Source organism: Medicago truncatula, chromosome 4 (assembly GCF_003473485.1).
Source record: "Medicago truncatula cultivar Jemalong A17 chromosome 4, MtrunA17r5.0-ANR, whole genome shotgun sequence".
NCBI classification, from domain to species: Eukaryota; Viridiplantae; Streptophyta; class Magnoliopsida; order Fabales; family Fabaceae; genus Medicago; species Medicago truncatula.
In genome coordinates, this window is record NC_053045.1 from 48,084,438 (window position 1) to 48,103,389 (window position 18,952).

The following is an 18,952-nucleotide window of genomic DNA, read 5'->3' on the forward strand; positions in this document are numbered from 1 at the left end:
ACAACTGCAAACCAAATAACCCGAGTTAACGAGCGCCTCGACTTAGCAGCAGTGGCGGAGCCAGAAATTTTAAGTTGTGGGGGGCAATATTCAACATAAATATACTAGAAAAGATATAATATTAATTGTTCATAAGAGTATATGTGTGTGTATATATTATACATATAGATCACAATATTCTCTGCTACTTTTTTAAATTATGAAAATATATTAATGTTTTTGAAAAGTGTTGAATAACCATTATTTCTTACATTATCATATCATATTATATTAATTTTTGAAATAAAATAAAGGTTAAATAAGTTTTTCATCCTAAAAAATATAATGAATTTTGATTTTTGTCCCTAAAACTAAAAATGAATGTTTTTATCCTCATAAAAAAAAATTATTTTCTTTTGGTCCTTGATGGACAACTTATGTATATATGAACGTCAAGATTATGACTCTTATTCAAGATGTATCCATCTTATGCCCAATTATATTTTCAACATTTGTATGTTCATAATAAGTTCAAAAAAATTCAAAAACATGTCAAAATTATATCCATTTTTCTGGGGATGAAAACATGTCATTTTATTTTTAGAGACTAAAATCAAATTTTGATATATTTATAGGGACGAAAAACTTATTTAATCTGTAAAATCAAATTGCAACTATAAAAACATTATGATGCAAAGTATGCATTCTAAATTTAATTATAATTGTGATCAAGTAATTATGAAATGTGAGGGGCAAATATTAAAGAGGTCAGATGATTTTTTATGTAAACAAATCCGTTAAAGTTTCAACTACACAATTGTTATTAGTATGTTATATACATATATATTATTGCATTTCAAATAAGTAGTGCAGGCAGAGCTCCCACAGTGTTGTGAGTGGCTCCGCCCCTGCTTAGAAGCACCACCCAAAAAGCTGAATTGGTTAAAATGATCTGCTACATCAAAAGGCAACACCGCACTAACACCAAACCACCGCAAAATGGGGATCCAAACAGAGCTAAAAAGATTACAATGTAAAAATAAATGGGCTGATGTTTCAATCATTCCGCAACCGCCAACACAAATTTGAGCATCATTTTCCAGGACTCTTTGGCGGTGAAGATTATCCTTGGTAGGAAGCCGGTCACAGAACAAGCGCCACACAAACAACACCACCTTCAAAGGAACATCCTTTTACCAAAGAGAAGACACCGCCACCATATGATCAAGAGGAGCCTGAACATTCAAGAAGTTGTATGCACTACAGACTGAATAAATGTTAGAAGGCTCCAACCTCCAATTCCATCTATCCTCTCGGAGAACCTGCAAAGTAACATTTTGAAGTAAAAGCCTAAGATCCCCTAACTCCTCCTCCTCCCAAGCGAACAACCTACACCTCCAACTCTACGCCGCCCCCAACCCCACACCCTAAGGTACTCATCTCAAACACCGATTCCTCCTTCAACACAGACAACTCGCACAACCTGGTAAATCTATCCCGTAACGACACTTCACCCACCCAAACATCCGTCCAAAAAAAACGTTTTAGTACCATCACCCAGAGAGCGGCTGACATGACTATGAAACCACCCAGCCTCGCGCAAAGCAGAGATGTCCCTCCACCATGCTGAGGCATTGCGCCCTCCAACACTCAACCGGCCACCATCCATACCATACCTCACCGACAACACCCTAAACCACAAACTATCCATATCCACCAACAACCGCCAACACTACTTCCCTAATAATGCTAAATTAAAATCTTTAATTCTCCTAACCCACAAACCTCCAACCTCCTGACTTTGAAAAGTCTCCCCCTTAGTAAAGTCTCCCCTTCCAATCACATTTTTTCTATCCTCATAGCTAAAATTCAATGGACAATTCAGTTCATGAATTATAAATTCGTAATACATAAAGGTGGTTAACTAGGTAACATTATTTTGGGGTAAATTTATTTACAACTATGTCATTGACCGATGAAGTATTTCTAATTCTGACGTCGCACAAGTTGTTTATGAAAACTAAATTGTTTAATATAAATATTTTATATATGAAAACTTATTCCCTCCATTTCTAATATATGTGATTTATAATATGGACCACATACATCATTAGTTGAATAAATTTAAAATGTAAAATTTATTTATATTTAAAAACGGAGAGTATCTATCACTTTTCATGAGAAACAAGCATTCCATTACTTAATAAAATAAAAATAATCATGAAAAACGAATACGTCACTTTCTTTAATTAAACAAAGTACGAACTTAATCCCTCTTCTTCTTAAAGAGAATCCAGCTGATTGGTTTTGGATTAAGTGCAATTAGGATGGGCACTTTAACGTATATCATAATATAAAGTGATTGATGACTTTATATATGTTCAAGATTTTTGATTAAATGAGGGGCCACATGTTATAATCAAATGCGTAACCTAATCAACGGATTACAAAGAGGGCATTCGTCACTTCAAATTCGATTATTTTATGTTGTGGTATCTAATTTAATTATGAGATTAACGGTGATGGATTGTCCGTTTAAAATAACTTTACATATACAGATAGTCAAAACATTTAAAAATGTCACATAAATTAAAAATATTAATTGATGTGGCAGTTTTAAATATTTTAATAAGTTGTGTATGCAAAATTATTTTGACACATCGACTCGTTATTATTAAACTCTTTAATTATATACATTGCACAAACATTGAACAAAATAGACCCCCTACCACCCTCACCTTTGCATTTTTAAAGTCTTATGTAACATGTCCCTTCAAGTAATTCAAATAATACAAATAAAATTTGATCAATTATTATTCAATTAATTACTTTTGCGTATGTAGAAAATTTGGATGGAAGGAGAAAATCCACAACGTGTGCATCACAAATTCTCGGGCAATCTTTAAAAAAAAAGTTCTACAACAAAAACTAATCAATGATAAAGGATGATGAAAATAGTGTATCAATAACGGCGGATGCTAGCGTGCGCAAGCTTATTAGGTCTCGCACGGTGCGAGAGTTTGATAGACAGCTAGATGGCAACGTCACATAAACCTTTATCATGTACTATCAGTATTTTAATTAACTTCTGCCTCCTCTCTTTTCATCTTCATTCCTTTCTCACATCTGGGTTCGAATAACATGATGTTATTTAAAAATTATAATACGAACAAAAATAGTGAACCACCTTCTTCAACATATGATTTTTCTCCTCGAGTAAAATTAATTAAACACACCACCCTACAAAAACTTAAACTCGGCAATAAGCATACAAAAAATTGAAATATGCAATTTTCATGAAAAAAATCAAAATCTATAATCATCAATCCACCTATAGTTTGATTGAAAGTCTGAAGAATGTTTGAGAGGGGTTGAAAATCAAAAATTTGAGTCTTTGACATGCTGGATTTCACAGTTGGTATGAATGGGGTTATCAAGATCTGTCATTTCAGTAAGAGATTCATCAAACTCCACCATTGTTTGCGATTGGCTAATCAGAGTAACACAAAGCTTTGAAATCAAATGAATAGATACAAATATCATTTTTTTTTATTATTTTTTTTTTTTTTATTTTTTTTTATGAAAACTTGATGCTATAAAATCGCATATATACTTCAATATACATTTAGCTGGTCACATCACTGGGGTTAGGTATTGGTCGCACCCATTTGAAATCATCAATCCACATCACTCTCAAAAGCAATAATGTATGTGATGTTCAACTACCAAAACCAATAATATTTTGAGAGTAGTCTTGGTTTTTATACGTTTTCACTTTCTTCGCATATAGGAAAAGCTATTATGTACATATTTTGAAAGAAAAAAAAATTCGACCCAAATTAACTACAATTGTTACAAATTACACGTTTTGTTTCTACAAATATATAGAAGTATCCATATGTAAATATTACCCCAATACTTTAAGCTGGAGGTTTAAAACACGAATATTTCCACAATTTTTTTGACGGGAATACATTTTTTATCAAGCAACTAAATCAGCTGCAACAAGAGAAGAAGTAATACAATGAAGACAACTCTCAATCTAAACTATATTTGACTAAAAAATGAGTAGCTACATCAGCACTACATTTAACACGACTAAAAAAAATGTAAACAAAAAACTAAGATGGTTACAATCAACAAACTTCATACTAAAGTAAGAAAGAATGGTCATTTGAAATGTTCTGAAAACTATAGACCACGTTAAGCGAATGTAGAATTTTCTTACCTTTTTTTCCTTTTTGCCAATTTTATTTTATCAAATAAGTTTATTGCAATCATATAAATTATAAGCTATGAACAATTCAGTATAAGGTGGATAATTGAAGAGTGCCTAAGTAAAAAAACTAGCTTAGTTATATGGTCTTGAAATAGTGCTTCACGGTAGGGCTGGACAAACGGTCGGTTCGGTCGGATTTTGGGTGAAAAACCTCAATCCGAAGGCAAACCGCGGGTGGGAATATATCACCCATTTCCGTCCGTTTAAGCTAACGGTTAACTTCGGTATCGGTTTTGTCGGTTGACGGTTTACTCGGACGGTTTTTTCGGATTCTTCAAAGCCTAAAAAACAAAGATGAGTTTTTTTCTTCTTCTGGGTGGTTGATTTTGCGACTGAGATGAAAAAAATAAACATGGAAAGAGAGAATGGAAGAACACTTCAAAGATGATGAATTTGTTGAACAATAAAAGAGTATAGATATATTGAGATGAAAAAGGGGAAGGAAGAACACATTAAATGATGTTGAATTTGTTGAACAATAAAATACAGAGACTCTGAGAAAGTGTCGCCTGTGTTTGTTGATATTTTAATAAATGAAGGTTTATTCTATAAGCCTTGAGCAAATTTGATACAATGTCCACTTGTATTTTTTTCTTTTCTTTTTGGAATATGATTTTTTTTCATTGTAATACAAAAGGTGCTTGTTTATGTGGAGGAGAAGAAGAAGCCAGAAGCTAGAAGGATTATGGGAAAGAGAGAAAAGAGATGGGAAAGTGTGGAAAGTTGAAAACGTGAGATTGGAGTGAGTGGACCTGTCAATGAAAGAATAATGAGAAAAAAAGAAAGAGTATTACTATTAGCATGTGAATGTGTCAGCATTGTGTGTCTCAAGGAGTGATATTCTATCTAATTTTAATAGGATTGTACTGGACATATAGAGTAGGCTAGAGTATATGCAGCATACACGGTTGGTAATGGGTTACCGTGGTTGAATTTTTACAATCCGAAACCGACCTTACGAATCCACACAGAACCGGATCTACAAGCCCGTTGAAACCGCTTTACCCATCTAAACCGACCCGCAAGTCAACGGGCCATTCGGATCGGACGGTTTGGGCCGGTCGACTGTTTTTTGTCCAGCCCTACTTCACGGGTTGGAAGCCGGTTATGAAATGAGATATTCTTCTATAATCATAAACATAAATGAATAGTTTTTGGTTATACATACATAAAAATGCATTTCTCAAAATACCAAATCATTCTATTATCAATTTTTTTTTAATTATTACAAAAAATCATTTCCATCTAAATACTATTTATTTATGTTTGTGATCACAGTAGAGTTTCTTTAAAATGAATCCGAATAGTGGTCTTATCCCTATCTAACAGTCAAGTGGGTTTTGGATTGCTCACTATTATGGAATTTTGCTCTAAATTAATCCGAAAGTTGGCAATTCACTTTGTCCTTACAAGTCAATCGCAATGAGTGGTTGATTAATAAACCGATAAATATCGCTTTCTATACTGATTGTGGCATGGAGTGTGCTACATTAGAGGCATAAATTACTTTGTAAAAGAAATAAAATAATAGATATATCAAACGAGCATGGAGTAGCACGACATATATGAAAGCATGTTTTTATTTATTTATTTTGGTAGAATGAAAGAAATAAAGCATATGAAAAAGCATGTGATTATGACCTAAATAATAGGTGGCGTTGGCTTACATAATAAATTTCACCACAATTTTTTATTTTTTTTGACAAATTCACCACAAATTTATTGAAACTAACTAAAAAACAAAAGGCTTAATTACATTTTTGATCCCCGCATTTTAACCAGCTCACGAAAATAGTCATGCCTCTTTTAAATCGAACAAAACCGTCCCTAAACTATATGTTTTTTGCAGTTTTAGTCCTACCTCCTATTTTCAACTCTATAAACATGGAGAAATGACAGTTTTAGACCTACCCCCTATGCTCAACTATGAAATAAACAACGAATACAACATGTGAGTACAAGGAATCCACTTTATTTAACACACTAACCAAAAAACCCTAATTTCTAAGATATGTTTCAAATTAAAGTTTTTTTGGTTAGTCAGCTGAATAGAGTAGATTTCTTGTACCCACATGTTTTATTCCTTGTTTATTTAATGGTTGAGCATAGGGGGTGAGTCTAAAACTGCCTAAAACTGCATTTTCTCTACGTTTCTGGAGTTGAAAATAGGAGGTAAGACTAAAACTGCAAAAAACATGATAGTTTAGGACGGTTTTGTTCAATTTGAAAGAGGCATGACTATTTTCGTGAGTTGGTCAAAATGCAAGGACCAAAAATGTAATTAAACCAAAACAAAATCGTATAACATCAAAATAAAAAGAAACAAAGATTGTTAATTTGAAAATTGTATTTATTTTTGTGATAAAATTCACAGACACACACACACATTGTTATTAAATATGGAAATCAGACTTTGTCAAAACAAAAAATATGGAAATCAGACGTCCTCGTGAGCTTAATTCAGTTGGTATAGACAACGCATAATATATGTAAGGTCCGAGTTCGAATCACGGCCACCACAACAAAAAAAAAGCATAATATATGCAAGGTTTGGAGTTCAAACTCCGACCACCACCAAAAAATAAACCAGACGAAAAGTTATATGGAACCATCCTTCAAAAAAAGTTATATGGAACTAGTGAAATACTTTGATTGTTCGTTTTAAGTATAATTTTATGGGCACTGGTTAAGGAATCTAAAAGTAAAAAAATTATCTTGAAAATATAAACCGTTATTTTTGACTGCCTAATTATTACACCACTTTTTAATAAAATCTTACCTCTTTTACCTGCTTAATCAATGTCCAGGGGCACCGGTTAACATTCTCCTAATTTTATAGGCTACATTTTTTAATATAGGGTGGCTACATATAATTTTATTTTTGAAGGGTCTTATATATAATTTTTATTCTAAAATAATGGAATTTCTAGCCATTGCATAATATAGACAGAATTTTTTGTATATTTATTTTTTAATTTTGAACTAATTTTAACATTTTGGGTATCAATGTATCATTAGATTTCATTGATTTTAGTCCCACCTTTTTATGAGGATTAGAGAACTCTATATTAAATGTATCAATGATTGGAATAGTTCATCATCAATAGAATCGTTTGTGTTTTTCTCTCTACTACTAAAACCGTCCAGTAGTCGGAAAAGATTTTGATCCCTAATTTGTGCATAGTTTATTGAGATCGAGTTTCAGTCTCACTTATAAAAATATGGTCAAGCGACGCCCCTACACATCAATAAATTATGAGTAATGATATTTATATAATTATTTTTTGACAATATTTTTTTTTTTTATTGATCAAAAATAATGAGATGGAGAAAAAAGAAGAGATAGATTAAGAACGCAATACGAGTATGAAAGATAAAATTATTTAAAAGTTATCACAAAATGGTTTACAAATATCATTTCTCATAAATTATATCATACTCCATTCCCTCTATTTTATAAGTATTCCTTTATAAATATATTTTGAAAACGTTTAATTAAAAAAAGCTAGTATACTACTATATAAATAAATAAAAAATCTAGTATAAACTTCACAAAAGAACACAATTTAATTAGTCTCTTTCTAGATAAGAATACCTTAATTAGTCTCTTTCTGCTTACCCTAAAGTTTTGAGATAATTTCCTTAATTTGAGGAACATGCTTATGATTCTAGCTTGTTTCACACTCTGGTCAAACTAGGTATATTTTTACTCTAAGCTAGGGAATACTAATCATGAATAGGACAAATTTGTATACTGAATGAAAAGCTTGATTACCTATTTCTTGTAGTTTTATGTAAAGCCCTTGCACTGTATTGTCCTAAATGCCAACCATTTTTTTGTTCCATTGGTTACCACTTACCACCATTGTCAATGGTGCGCCATAAAAGGATATTATTGGCCCCAAATTTGGGACAAGCCAAATTCATAGATTGCATATCTAAAATATTATAGATGCTAAAGTATTGCTAAGCCTCTAAAAATTAGTATCTACAATCGTTATTGTAATCAAACAATACAATTACGACAACATGAAAGGCACGTTCTATATTTTATTTAAAATTTGATATTGTGAAAATTGGTATTATTACATCCATAGATCATGGTGATATTAATTTCTGTTGAAACCAATTAGAAGCTACTAGATCCTGAATTACAAAATTTGTAGGTAGCTGTTAAACCCGCTAAGGTTGTATAGTTTAAAGGAGTTTTTTTTTTTTCTTTTCTTTTTTTCCATAGTTTGAGAACTCTTTTGTTTGGTTAGATAAAAAGAATGCGTGCCTCAGAAATCTTAGATTTATAACAACAAATTAAATATTGAAAAATGGCTCCCCTATGGTGCTGGGCTTTAGCTGTTGCACCACTGACCTATGCCTTGCGACGGCTCTGTTTATATGCATACCACTGTTCCACAAATCGAGTGTTAACTCGTAAACTCGTCCGAGTTTACGTTTTTAGGTGGCAAAAACGTGTAAATTCGGAGATAAACTCGGTTTTCGGTGAAATCGGAAAGTTTGACGAGTTTGACCGAGTTAACACGTGTAAACTCGGAGTAAACTAGTCCGAGTTTACCTTTGAATTTTTTTATTTTGGTTTTTTTTTTTGTCTCATTTTCTTTCAAAATCAAATTCTTTTTTCAATTCCAAAGTGCTGAAATGTTGCATTTACGATTAACATAACTCGTTTTTTCCATGCTTGTTATGTACAGAAGCTACGTCAATGTGTGACAATGACATACATTGAATTTTAGGGAATGCATTCAAAGCTTGTTATTATTGATTGATTTGAAATCATTCAAATATATTACTTGCTCAAGTATTGAAATGAGAAAATGGAATAATTGAAGTTAAAGTTACAACTGAAGATGAAACAGAGTTTAAATGTACTGATAAATTTTGTTTTTTATTGTTAGAGTTTATTATTTAAATGTGGTTAATATATATATATATATATAATATTTTATATAATTTAATTTTAGGTAAACTCCTACGAGTTTACGATTCGAGTTTACATAGCTAAAACGAGTTGAGGTAAACTCTCGAGTTGTAAAACCTTGATGCATACTTAAGAGGCAATTAGGCCTATCTTGTTTCATTTCAAAATGGTACGAAATTGAAAAATTACTTTTCTCCCTTTTAAAATTGATCATTCCTTTAACTCGGTTAAAGTTAACTCCCGCTCGACATTTTTCAGCTAGAGTTAACTCCTGCTGCCTCTTTGAGCAGAAGTTAACTCTAACTGAGTTAAGGAAATAATAAATATTAAAAGGGAGAAGAGCAATTTTCCTAAAAATTGAAGCATTACAATGACATAGATTACGGACCATCAAATTCTGATTGACTCAATGCTCTTTATTGCAAAAAAAAATACTTGTATAATGTATAGTAAATTATTAAAAATTGAAATATAATTTATATAAACAAAAAAAAATAATATTAAAGGGTGGGTTGGGGAGTAGAAAGATTGGGCTATTGATGAGGCCCTAGAAAGCAAATGGCGAGTGAAGCGCCATGGGGATGACAAAAGATATGCAACTCCTACGACGGTTTTTGCCTTCCTATGTATGACGTTTTGTTTCGAGAGTTACATGACAAACTTCCCTTAACTAGTTTTGAGGTTAGGTTCCCGAGTCATTTGCAGATGGCCCTTTCTCAATTTCATCCTCTAAGTTGGGCGCTGGTGACAACCTTTCAATATTTGTCTGAATACTAGAACAACGCTCCCGCTATTCGTTTATTTTTTGTCTTGACCCCAGAAGTTTTCGAGCGAAAGATCATTTTTGGTGAGGAGTGTTTTCTCTTTACATCTTCTGCATGATTCGTTTATATCCCTTGTTTTTTATCTTAAGCGTTGGTTTTCTTTGCAGACGTTATAAGTATCCTTGAGGGCTTGTTGAAGAGGAAATACAAGCTCAAAGTGGTAAGTACTACTCCCTCCCCTGCTGTCAATGCATGAGAATACTTCCGGAATTCATAAATGAAACAATTTAGTTTTTTTTAAGTTCTTCAAAAACAATATAAGATCCAAACAATTGTTAGTAGAATCCTTCGGGGATACATCATTGTCGAGTTATTCATGAACTTATAGAGAATAAAATTGAGTTTTTAACTTCTTGAAGAACTATACAACCGATCTATACAATTGAGTTTTTAACTTTTGAATTCTTCCAAAATTCATAAGAATAAATCAAGACTATAGCAATAATATGTATCTATAAGACTATGATTACAATTTATGGATTTTTAACACCATAGCCAATGATCATGAATACAAAATTAAAATTTACCTACATATTTAAGATAAGAAAAATCGATCTCTCCGAGTTCATTAATACTTTAGCCCAATAACTAGATTTTTTTTTTCTTCATATTTTTAGAAGTGTAAACATCACACAATTTCTAAAAATACACGTCCAAACTTTATTGATGAATATAATTTTTCTTCAGCTAGAATTTGCACAATTGCTCTTCTCACACAGTTAATTACTCAATGGCACGTGGAAAAGACATTAATAACTTCGACGACAGTTAACAACCGTCAGCCTACCAACAACACTTAACTGCCGCTCCTAGAAAATGGCTCTTATCAAGAAAGCCTACTTCCATTGAAAATAATAAGTTATGTTTTGGTGTAATTTTGTGGACTTTTAAGCCTTCTTATCTATTAGTGTGTAATATTTTATCAAAAACTCGTAATGTTGCACTTTTGTTGAATTTCAATTATCAATGTATTGTTAATTTAATGTCGAATTTGTGTTACATGATTGAACTATGAATGATTATGTTATGGTGTTGGTGATGTTAAGTATTGTTAGTGAATTGGTTGACACCTTTTGAAATTGTGGTTATGCTTTCCTCGTGTTGAGACATGCCCTGGTATGACATCAATAAATGATGTAAGTCTGCATACTAGAGCGCAGCACAGTTAATAGCGCTGACACTTAGTGATAGTTACTACCACTACAAAATAGCGACAATTAGATGCAGGTACGTGGCCAACGACGATTAACTGTAGCTAAGGATAAAAAGGTCATTTCATGGTGCGGGAGAACATTTCTCTAGATGAGAAAATCAATTTTCCGAATTTGACATTGAAACTAATCCCTAAACACCTACGGTCCCTATAATTATGCATCATTCTTTATATTATTGTATTTCTTTGCTTATTTATTTTTTTATATAAATGAAAATTAGAGTGAGATGGGGTGTCATTTTACTCAAGTTCAAATCTGAGAAGATTTGAAAGTAAAAAAAAAAACTTAGTTTTTATATTCGGCAGGCCATTTAGTAAAATTAACAATAAACAGACATATTTCCCCTCAAAAAGGGGAAAAAGCGAGAAATGTTTACTTTCTTTCACTGGGAAAGAAACTTTTAAAACTTTGGTGCCTCTTCCTTAAAAAAAAAAACTTTGGAGCCTTCAAAAATTGAAAACAAATATTGCTCTATAGAAGGAATTTAAATTTCCTGCAATGCGCAATCATGACATGCAATGCAATGATCATATATTATTCCTACCATTTAAATTTAAGTTTTTTAGTTTTAAACTTTTTGAAATGATCATATATCTACATTCCTACCCTTTTAAGCAATGCAATTCAATAATGTAGAAAATAAAACATATTGTAAATCCTCATGGAAAATATATTATTTTTGATATACAACATATCCTGGATATAATATCTCAGTCATATGCTCTATTCAATCAGGACACTAAATAAAGTTACATAAAATTTGAGAAGCATAAAGAAATGTTGAAGTTAAAGAAATTATAACCATGGTTCATAATTGAAGCGACGATGCTGCTCTTCTTCTAACATTCGCGAGCGATCTCTATGTGCAGGAAGACGAGGGAGCTTAGATAGCTTAATGTAACTATCATCCTTTACATCAATGGCACTTCTACATGAAAAAATGCTATAGCTTCTCAAACTTACAAAATTAAATCCAACACCTTTTTTGTTCTTGCTTTGCATCTTGCAATTTTTATCACTTTTAGTACACTCCTTGTAAGCCACAAGAAATGGATCTTCTTGCAATTTGAATCCCTTCCCGGAAGTGCTTCTTTGAGGAGGTTGTGTTTGACATGGAGGCAAAGGAATTGAAATCTTCTTGTCTTGAAATTCAAGAATGTTCTTCTTAGAGATATTATCAAAATGACTAGGTGATAATTTTGAAGAAGATTTCTTATTGATGGAATTCAAAGGACACTCATTGTTAGGAGTCTTGCAAATTCCTGGCTTGTCCTCCCATGAGAAGGGTATGCTTCCATAAGAATGAGATTTTCTATGACTCATTTTAGCATGACCAAAATAATCATCAATAAGAAATATGGTTCAATGTTATAGGAGGAGGTAGAGCATAGGGTTTTAAAGCTACTAGTATTTCAATTTTGTTTGTATTCTATAACGGTTAATGATATACATCTACAGGGAAAGCAAATAGAACGTAAAATGGGAGCTGATTATTATTGCTTATAAATGAATCAAATAAAGCACATGTAACCGAAGAAGAAAAATATCAATCAAAATTTGGTCCTAAAGGTTTTAATTTTCCATAAATGGAGCGAATTAGGACTCTAGGAGTTAAATTGATATGTATAATTTTTGCAAGTGGCTGTGACATTTCAATTGTTGATTTGTTGGTAGGTGGAGTGGGTGGTGTATTTAGTAACTGATGTATCAATAGTGATGTTTCTACCATTTGCATCTTGGTTTTTTGGTGTAGTTTAAAGATCAAATGGTACCATATCATTAAATTTGAACAAGATAAGTAAATCCATACCTCCTCCACTCTTAGGTCCCTTTCTTAGAAATTAGTTCTAAAATCCGCGTGTAAGGTCATTTTCCGTTAATTTTTCTTGTCAAGTAACTTAGTAATCGGAAATTCACCTTTTTATGATGAATGAATGGATTATTCAAAATTTGAACCCTGACCTCTGCATATATAATGTGATGTCTTTATCAATTGAGATAATCTCACGAGTATATCATATTAAGTTTTTAATTACTTTAATTTATTTCTTAATGTGTTCTTAAGATATCCATGAATTAAATAGGTTTATGTTTCGATGACTCTCTTATCTACGAAGAACAAGTTCCTATGAAAGATATTTTTATAATTGTTTGCAGACATTTTTAGTCGTTGTCACTATTGGTGGCAGCTGCATAATTATTCAACATTGAAATCAAGTTTTTAATTGTAATCATGGCCGGATGATGCATGTAACGTTAGTTTTAGCCCAAATAGTTGTTTGCAGACATTTGAAGTCGTTGTCACTATTGGTGGCAGCTACATAATCATGCAACATTGAAATCAAATGTAACATCATTAAGAACAAAATGCACAACGATATTTAGATCCAAAGTTGATTCCCACAAGTTGGTTTTGTCAAAAAGAACACATTGCGTAAACAATGAAAAGGATTATTCTAAAGTTTCCAAGCATCATCCAAATTAAAAGTATGAGTTAGGAATCTATTTTTCCTAGGCAGGGGGACGAGAACAACTTATCACCTAATTAGTGAAAATGATATATTGAAATGATAGACTATATTTCAGAGTCAAGTGCAAGGAAAGGCAATGTCAATAGCTAGAGATGGATAGTAAAGTCTAGAGGTGAGGGACACATCTTTTCAACACTTAAATATTCAATTTATGTTTTATTTTACCTTTTTTTTTTCACTCTTCTTTTTAATGCAAGAAATCGATGTAAATTGACTCTCGTATCACATAAGATAATCCTTCCCTTAGAGGTATCAAAGAAGTTAAAGTTTTTTTTTTTTTTGGATACACACATAAAATTATACATTATATAATTATTTTAAAAACACACATTATTTAATTTCTTCTTTTTTTTTCTTTTTATGTGAGTATGCTAAAAAGTTTTGACTATTGGAGACCTTCTTGTTAAAGTATTATCATAAAAAAAGTCTTACTTGGTCACAAATATTTGGACACATTATTTAGAGTAGTTCAATGAAATGATTAATCAATTAACGATTGCCATAATTAATTATTATAAAATTATTAAAGCTTAATTATATATTAGGTTCTCTTATTTTCACTCGTTCAAGGAATTAGCACCCTCATTTTAAATCACCTAGTATTGGTCTCTTCTGCATATGGTTTAAAAATGTATTTTAAATGACGTGACATACAATTGTAGAATGATCAACACCTATGAAATTACAATAAAATTACTTAAAAAATTAAATTTAAATATGATATATTACCTTTTTTAAGTTAAAAAAAAAAACTGAAATAGGGACCAAAGCAGAGTAAAATATAGGCTAAACTGCAGTTTTGACCCCCTAACTTTTACAATGGTGCGATTTTGGCCCCCTATTAAAAAAAATGAAAATTTAAACCCCTATGTTTTAGCCCCTTTGCAAAAGTGACCTTTTGGCCAATTTTGACCTGGTCAACGCCTAGGTGTCATGCCACATGTGTAATTACAAATTTAAAAAAAATAAAAAAAATCCACATAATCATTTTCTAAATTAAAAAAGAAAATGAAAAATAAAAAAAATAGAAAAGGAAGGATGAATGGGTCATTTCACGTGTGTTTCAAAAGAGCAACATTGGAAATGGAAGCACCACCGTGACAGCCACCACAAGTGGTGCAAAACAGACCAAAATAGCCTCAAACTCAGCCAACAACAACAACATGAGTCTCTGTCCAGAACCAAGTTCACCTTCTTCCGTTTATCTTCCACCTCTTCTTGATTCATCTCCTTACACCGCTGCTAGCATCGCCACATTCAACGGCGACCAAATGTGTAACTCCAACAACACCGATCTAAAGGAGCACGTGTCCTGTTTCTCCACAACATCAAATGTTGTCGCTGCCCACAACAACTTCAGTAACAACAACAATGGAAGCTTTGATCTTGTTTCTCCTTCTATGAATGCTACAATTGATCCTTTTGCAAGCTTAATCCCAACAGAAGCAAAACTCGCCTCAAATTATTCTGTTTTTGTGAGTGGTGATTTTGTGAGAGGATGAAGAAGAGGGTTTGGGGCGGTGGTCGTGGGGTTTGGAGGAGTGTGAACAAGGGGTTTCGTTATCAGCGTTGATTTCGTTGTCGGCGAAGCTGAGAAGTTTGGGTTTTTTATTTCAGGTTTAGCGGCGGAGGGTTTGGAAGGGACGGTGGTGGGAGTGTCGTTGTCAGAGTTTGTGTCAGTGCGGCGACGGAAATTGCGAAGTTTGGCGGAGGACATGGCGGTGGTTTGAATGATGATGATGAAGATATATTTTCTTTTTTGTTTTTTTTTATTCAAGTATTACACAAGTGGCTTTTTGAATAAAAATAAATGGGAAAATACACATGTGGCATGACACCTCCGCGTTGACCCGGTCAAAATTGACCAAAAGGTCTCTTTTGCAAAGGGGCTAAACCATAGGGGTTTAAATTTTCATTTTTTTTAATAGGGGGCCAAAATCGCACCATTGTGAAAGTTAGGGGGTCAAAACTGCAGTTTAGCATAAAATATAAGAACCATTTCCGTGAATGAATGAAAGAAGTAAGGAGACAAAAACCGTTATTAAACCAATTATTAATGATATATATAAATTATGATCAATTGTTGATGAATAATTTAATTAGATGATTGTTTTTAAATAAACCGTGATGAGTTGAACCATTTAGTTAATCTCAATGAAAGGTCACAACCCTAAGCCGTTTAGTTATTTTAAACTTATCACATCAAACAATTATGGGTTAATTATGTTTTAGGTCCTTACAAATAGGCTTGTTTCCAACATTAGTCCATATTTAAATTTTATTATATTTTCAGTCCCCAACGTTTTCGCCGTTATCAAAATTGGTCCTTCCTATCAAATTTTTGCTGACTGGACAAACAGATAAAACCACTTAGACGCCACATAAAAAAACAATTTAATTTTTAATATTTATTTTATTTTAATTATTAATTAAAACATTAAAGCAAACAAAATTAACAAAAAAACGCTAATCCCCTTTTACCCCCTTCTCTCTCATGTTCAACCACCAATCACCCTTTCATCTATCTCCTCCCACTCCTCTAGGTTTCAATTTCATTTTCTAGTTTCGACAATCAACTTCTCTCCAAATTTGTAAACTCAGACTCTCACTAAATCTCCTTCTCTTCATCACCTCTTCTCCATCTCAAACACCATCATCACCTCTTCTCCTTCTCTGGATCTAATCATTTATGGTTCTAGTTCATTCATGAACAGATCTAGGATGAAGGGTTTTTGAAATACATTGAGTTGAGGCTTGAGGCAGAATTTGAGTTTCATGGATTTGATTTTTGTGAAATTTTACAGAGATGGAAAGTTTGATTTTGAGAAAGGGAGAGGTTGATCCACAAAGAACTGGGAGAAAGGGGGTGAGAGGGCATATGAGAATTTGAGGGAAGGGTTAGAATTTGAGTAGTATGTTTGTTGAGAGAAATTATAGGTTTGTCTGAACCAGAGGAAGGGGAATCAAGGGAAATGTGGTTGGTGGTGGTTTTTAAAATGGAGGTCGATGGGGTTCATGTGGTGTTGTGGTTGATGGGTGTCTTGTGTTTGATTAGGTTCAAATTTTGTTATTGAGTCTGATTTTGTTATTATGTTCAAATCTTGTGATGTTTAGGCGATGGTGTCCATGAGAATTTGTAGATCTGATTTTTACTTTCTCTTTTGAGTGTTGTTGTTATTGAGTCTGTTTTTTGTTTTTCTGTTTGTTTTGTTTTTGGTGTTGTTAGTGAGTTGACTGGTGTTGGTAGTGAGGAGATGGAAGAAGGATAATGATATGGTGGTGTTGGATGAAGAGATGATGAACAAGAAGATGAGGGGAAAAAACTTCATGGTGGTGTAGTGTTTACAACATATTTTAATTTTTGATTAATAAGTAAAATAAATATTAATTTTTTAAATTAAATAATATTAGTTTAAAAAAAAAAATCACATGTGCCATGCCATGTCATTACAACGAGTCTAAGTGGCATCCAAGTGGCGTCCACGTATTCATCATCGTTAGTCCAATCAGTAAAAATTGACGACAGGAACCAAATACACTAACAGACAAAAATATTGGGGACAAAAAATTTAATAAAATTTAAGTAGAGATTAATGTTGGAAACGCACCTATTTATAGAGACCTTAAACATAATTAACCCAACAATTAAATAGATGAAAGCTTAATTAACACGTGAATCTAAAGGACGATGAGGTAATTCAACCTCTCATAGTTTTGTCATTGATTATCTCTACCATCTATAAGGTACATAAATTCTTTTTGATCTATCTCAATGTAATGCAAATATACCATAATTTATATCTATGATTCATGGCTAACGAAAATTCTAACATGCTTAAATGAATATATAGGCACTTTATCATTAAGCCCTACCTTGCTTTTGTCCATTCTTTTTTGGTCGATTGTATTTTGAGTTTTTTTTTTATTTTTATTTTTATTTTTTATACTAAATATATATTGTACTCCTGTTTATATTTAATGTGTTTTTTTACTTGATCGTGAGTGGTTGAAATGTCAACCTAGTTGGATATACCTACCTTCCATTCTTGGGATACTTTTGCACCTTATTGATTTTATAAAAAAAAGTGTCTTTTTCTTCCATTAAAAAAAGAAATATAAGAAATTGATTATTTATACATATAATTGTTTATCCTCATTTATTCTTATTATTAATCTACTTTAAAAACTTTAACATTATCGTAAATATATGTCCTCGTGAGCTTAACTCAGTTGGTTGGAAAATGCATCAAATATGTAAGGTCCATGGTTTAAACCCTAACCACTACGAAATAAAAAATATATATGAATATGAACTCGCACAAAAAAAAATGTTAACATGTGTTATAAGGGTATATGTTCCTATCTTTAAAACTCAAAATTCGACCCATAAATCGATTAATCTAAAGAGTATATGTTAACAAACTTAATAGATAAATATTGATCTTAGATGTCATGCATTCAACTTTTTATACGTTGAATTATTATTATTTTTTCAATTCAAAATCACTATTTTTAAGTACTTTAACACGTATCCTTAGAACATAAGTTTTTTCAGCAACTTAGGTAAAAGTTAACAAGATCCTTTTAGTATATTATCATTAAATAGGATGAAAGTAGTCGTTTTTTATTTAGATTTTGTTACAAATTAGATAGATGCATGAAATCTTGTTTGTTTTTTGTCAAAAACAAAAAAAGACGGAATACAACTAAGAAAAGAGACGGAATACTATTTGATATACAATCTCTCTAACAATGTGATGAACAACTCTATTAGTTTGGCCAAGAATAAAAGCTGGATTACACTATCATTAGACAAATGAAAAAAATCTACAACTCGACGTCAAGGTTCCAAATTAATTTTCATAGTTACGGTCATTAAGAATTGCATTAACCTCGTGTTGGCAATATATTTACGATAAGGTTGGCTTCTATAAAACCACTTATAGGAAAATATTTTGCTTTGAGGACACGAGTGAGGAGGGAAGGAGGAGTTAGTTAGTACTGAGATTCAATGATTGCTTATCCAACAAATGTCAAGGTTAAGACTTCAAGGTCTTGAAAATTTAAACAATCACAACAAATTCATGATACGACCTATATTTTTCTCTGTTCCTCAATAAAACGAGTTCAACACGTATACTATTTCTTCTTCAAAATGTAAGGAAAAACGCCCAAACCATTAGAAGGAATGG

General features: G+C 32.1%; 1 long non-coding RNA gene across 1 annotated transcript; it reads left to right on the forward strand.

The window, feature by feature from the left end:
- Nucleotides 1-9,713: 9,713 nt before the first annotated feature.
- On the forward strand, nt 9,714-11,060 carry LOC11405741 (uncharacterized). The gene is made up of 3 exons (XR_003011113.2): nt 9,714-10,038; nt 10,123-10,175; nt 10,703-11,060. It is a non-coding gene; the product is annotated as an uncharacterized lncRNA (long non-coding RNA).
- The last annotated feature ends 7,892 nt before the right edge of the window (nt 11,061-18,952 follow it).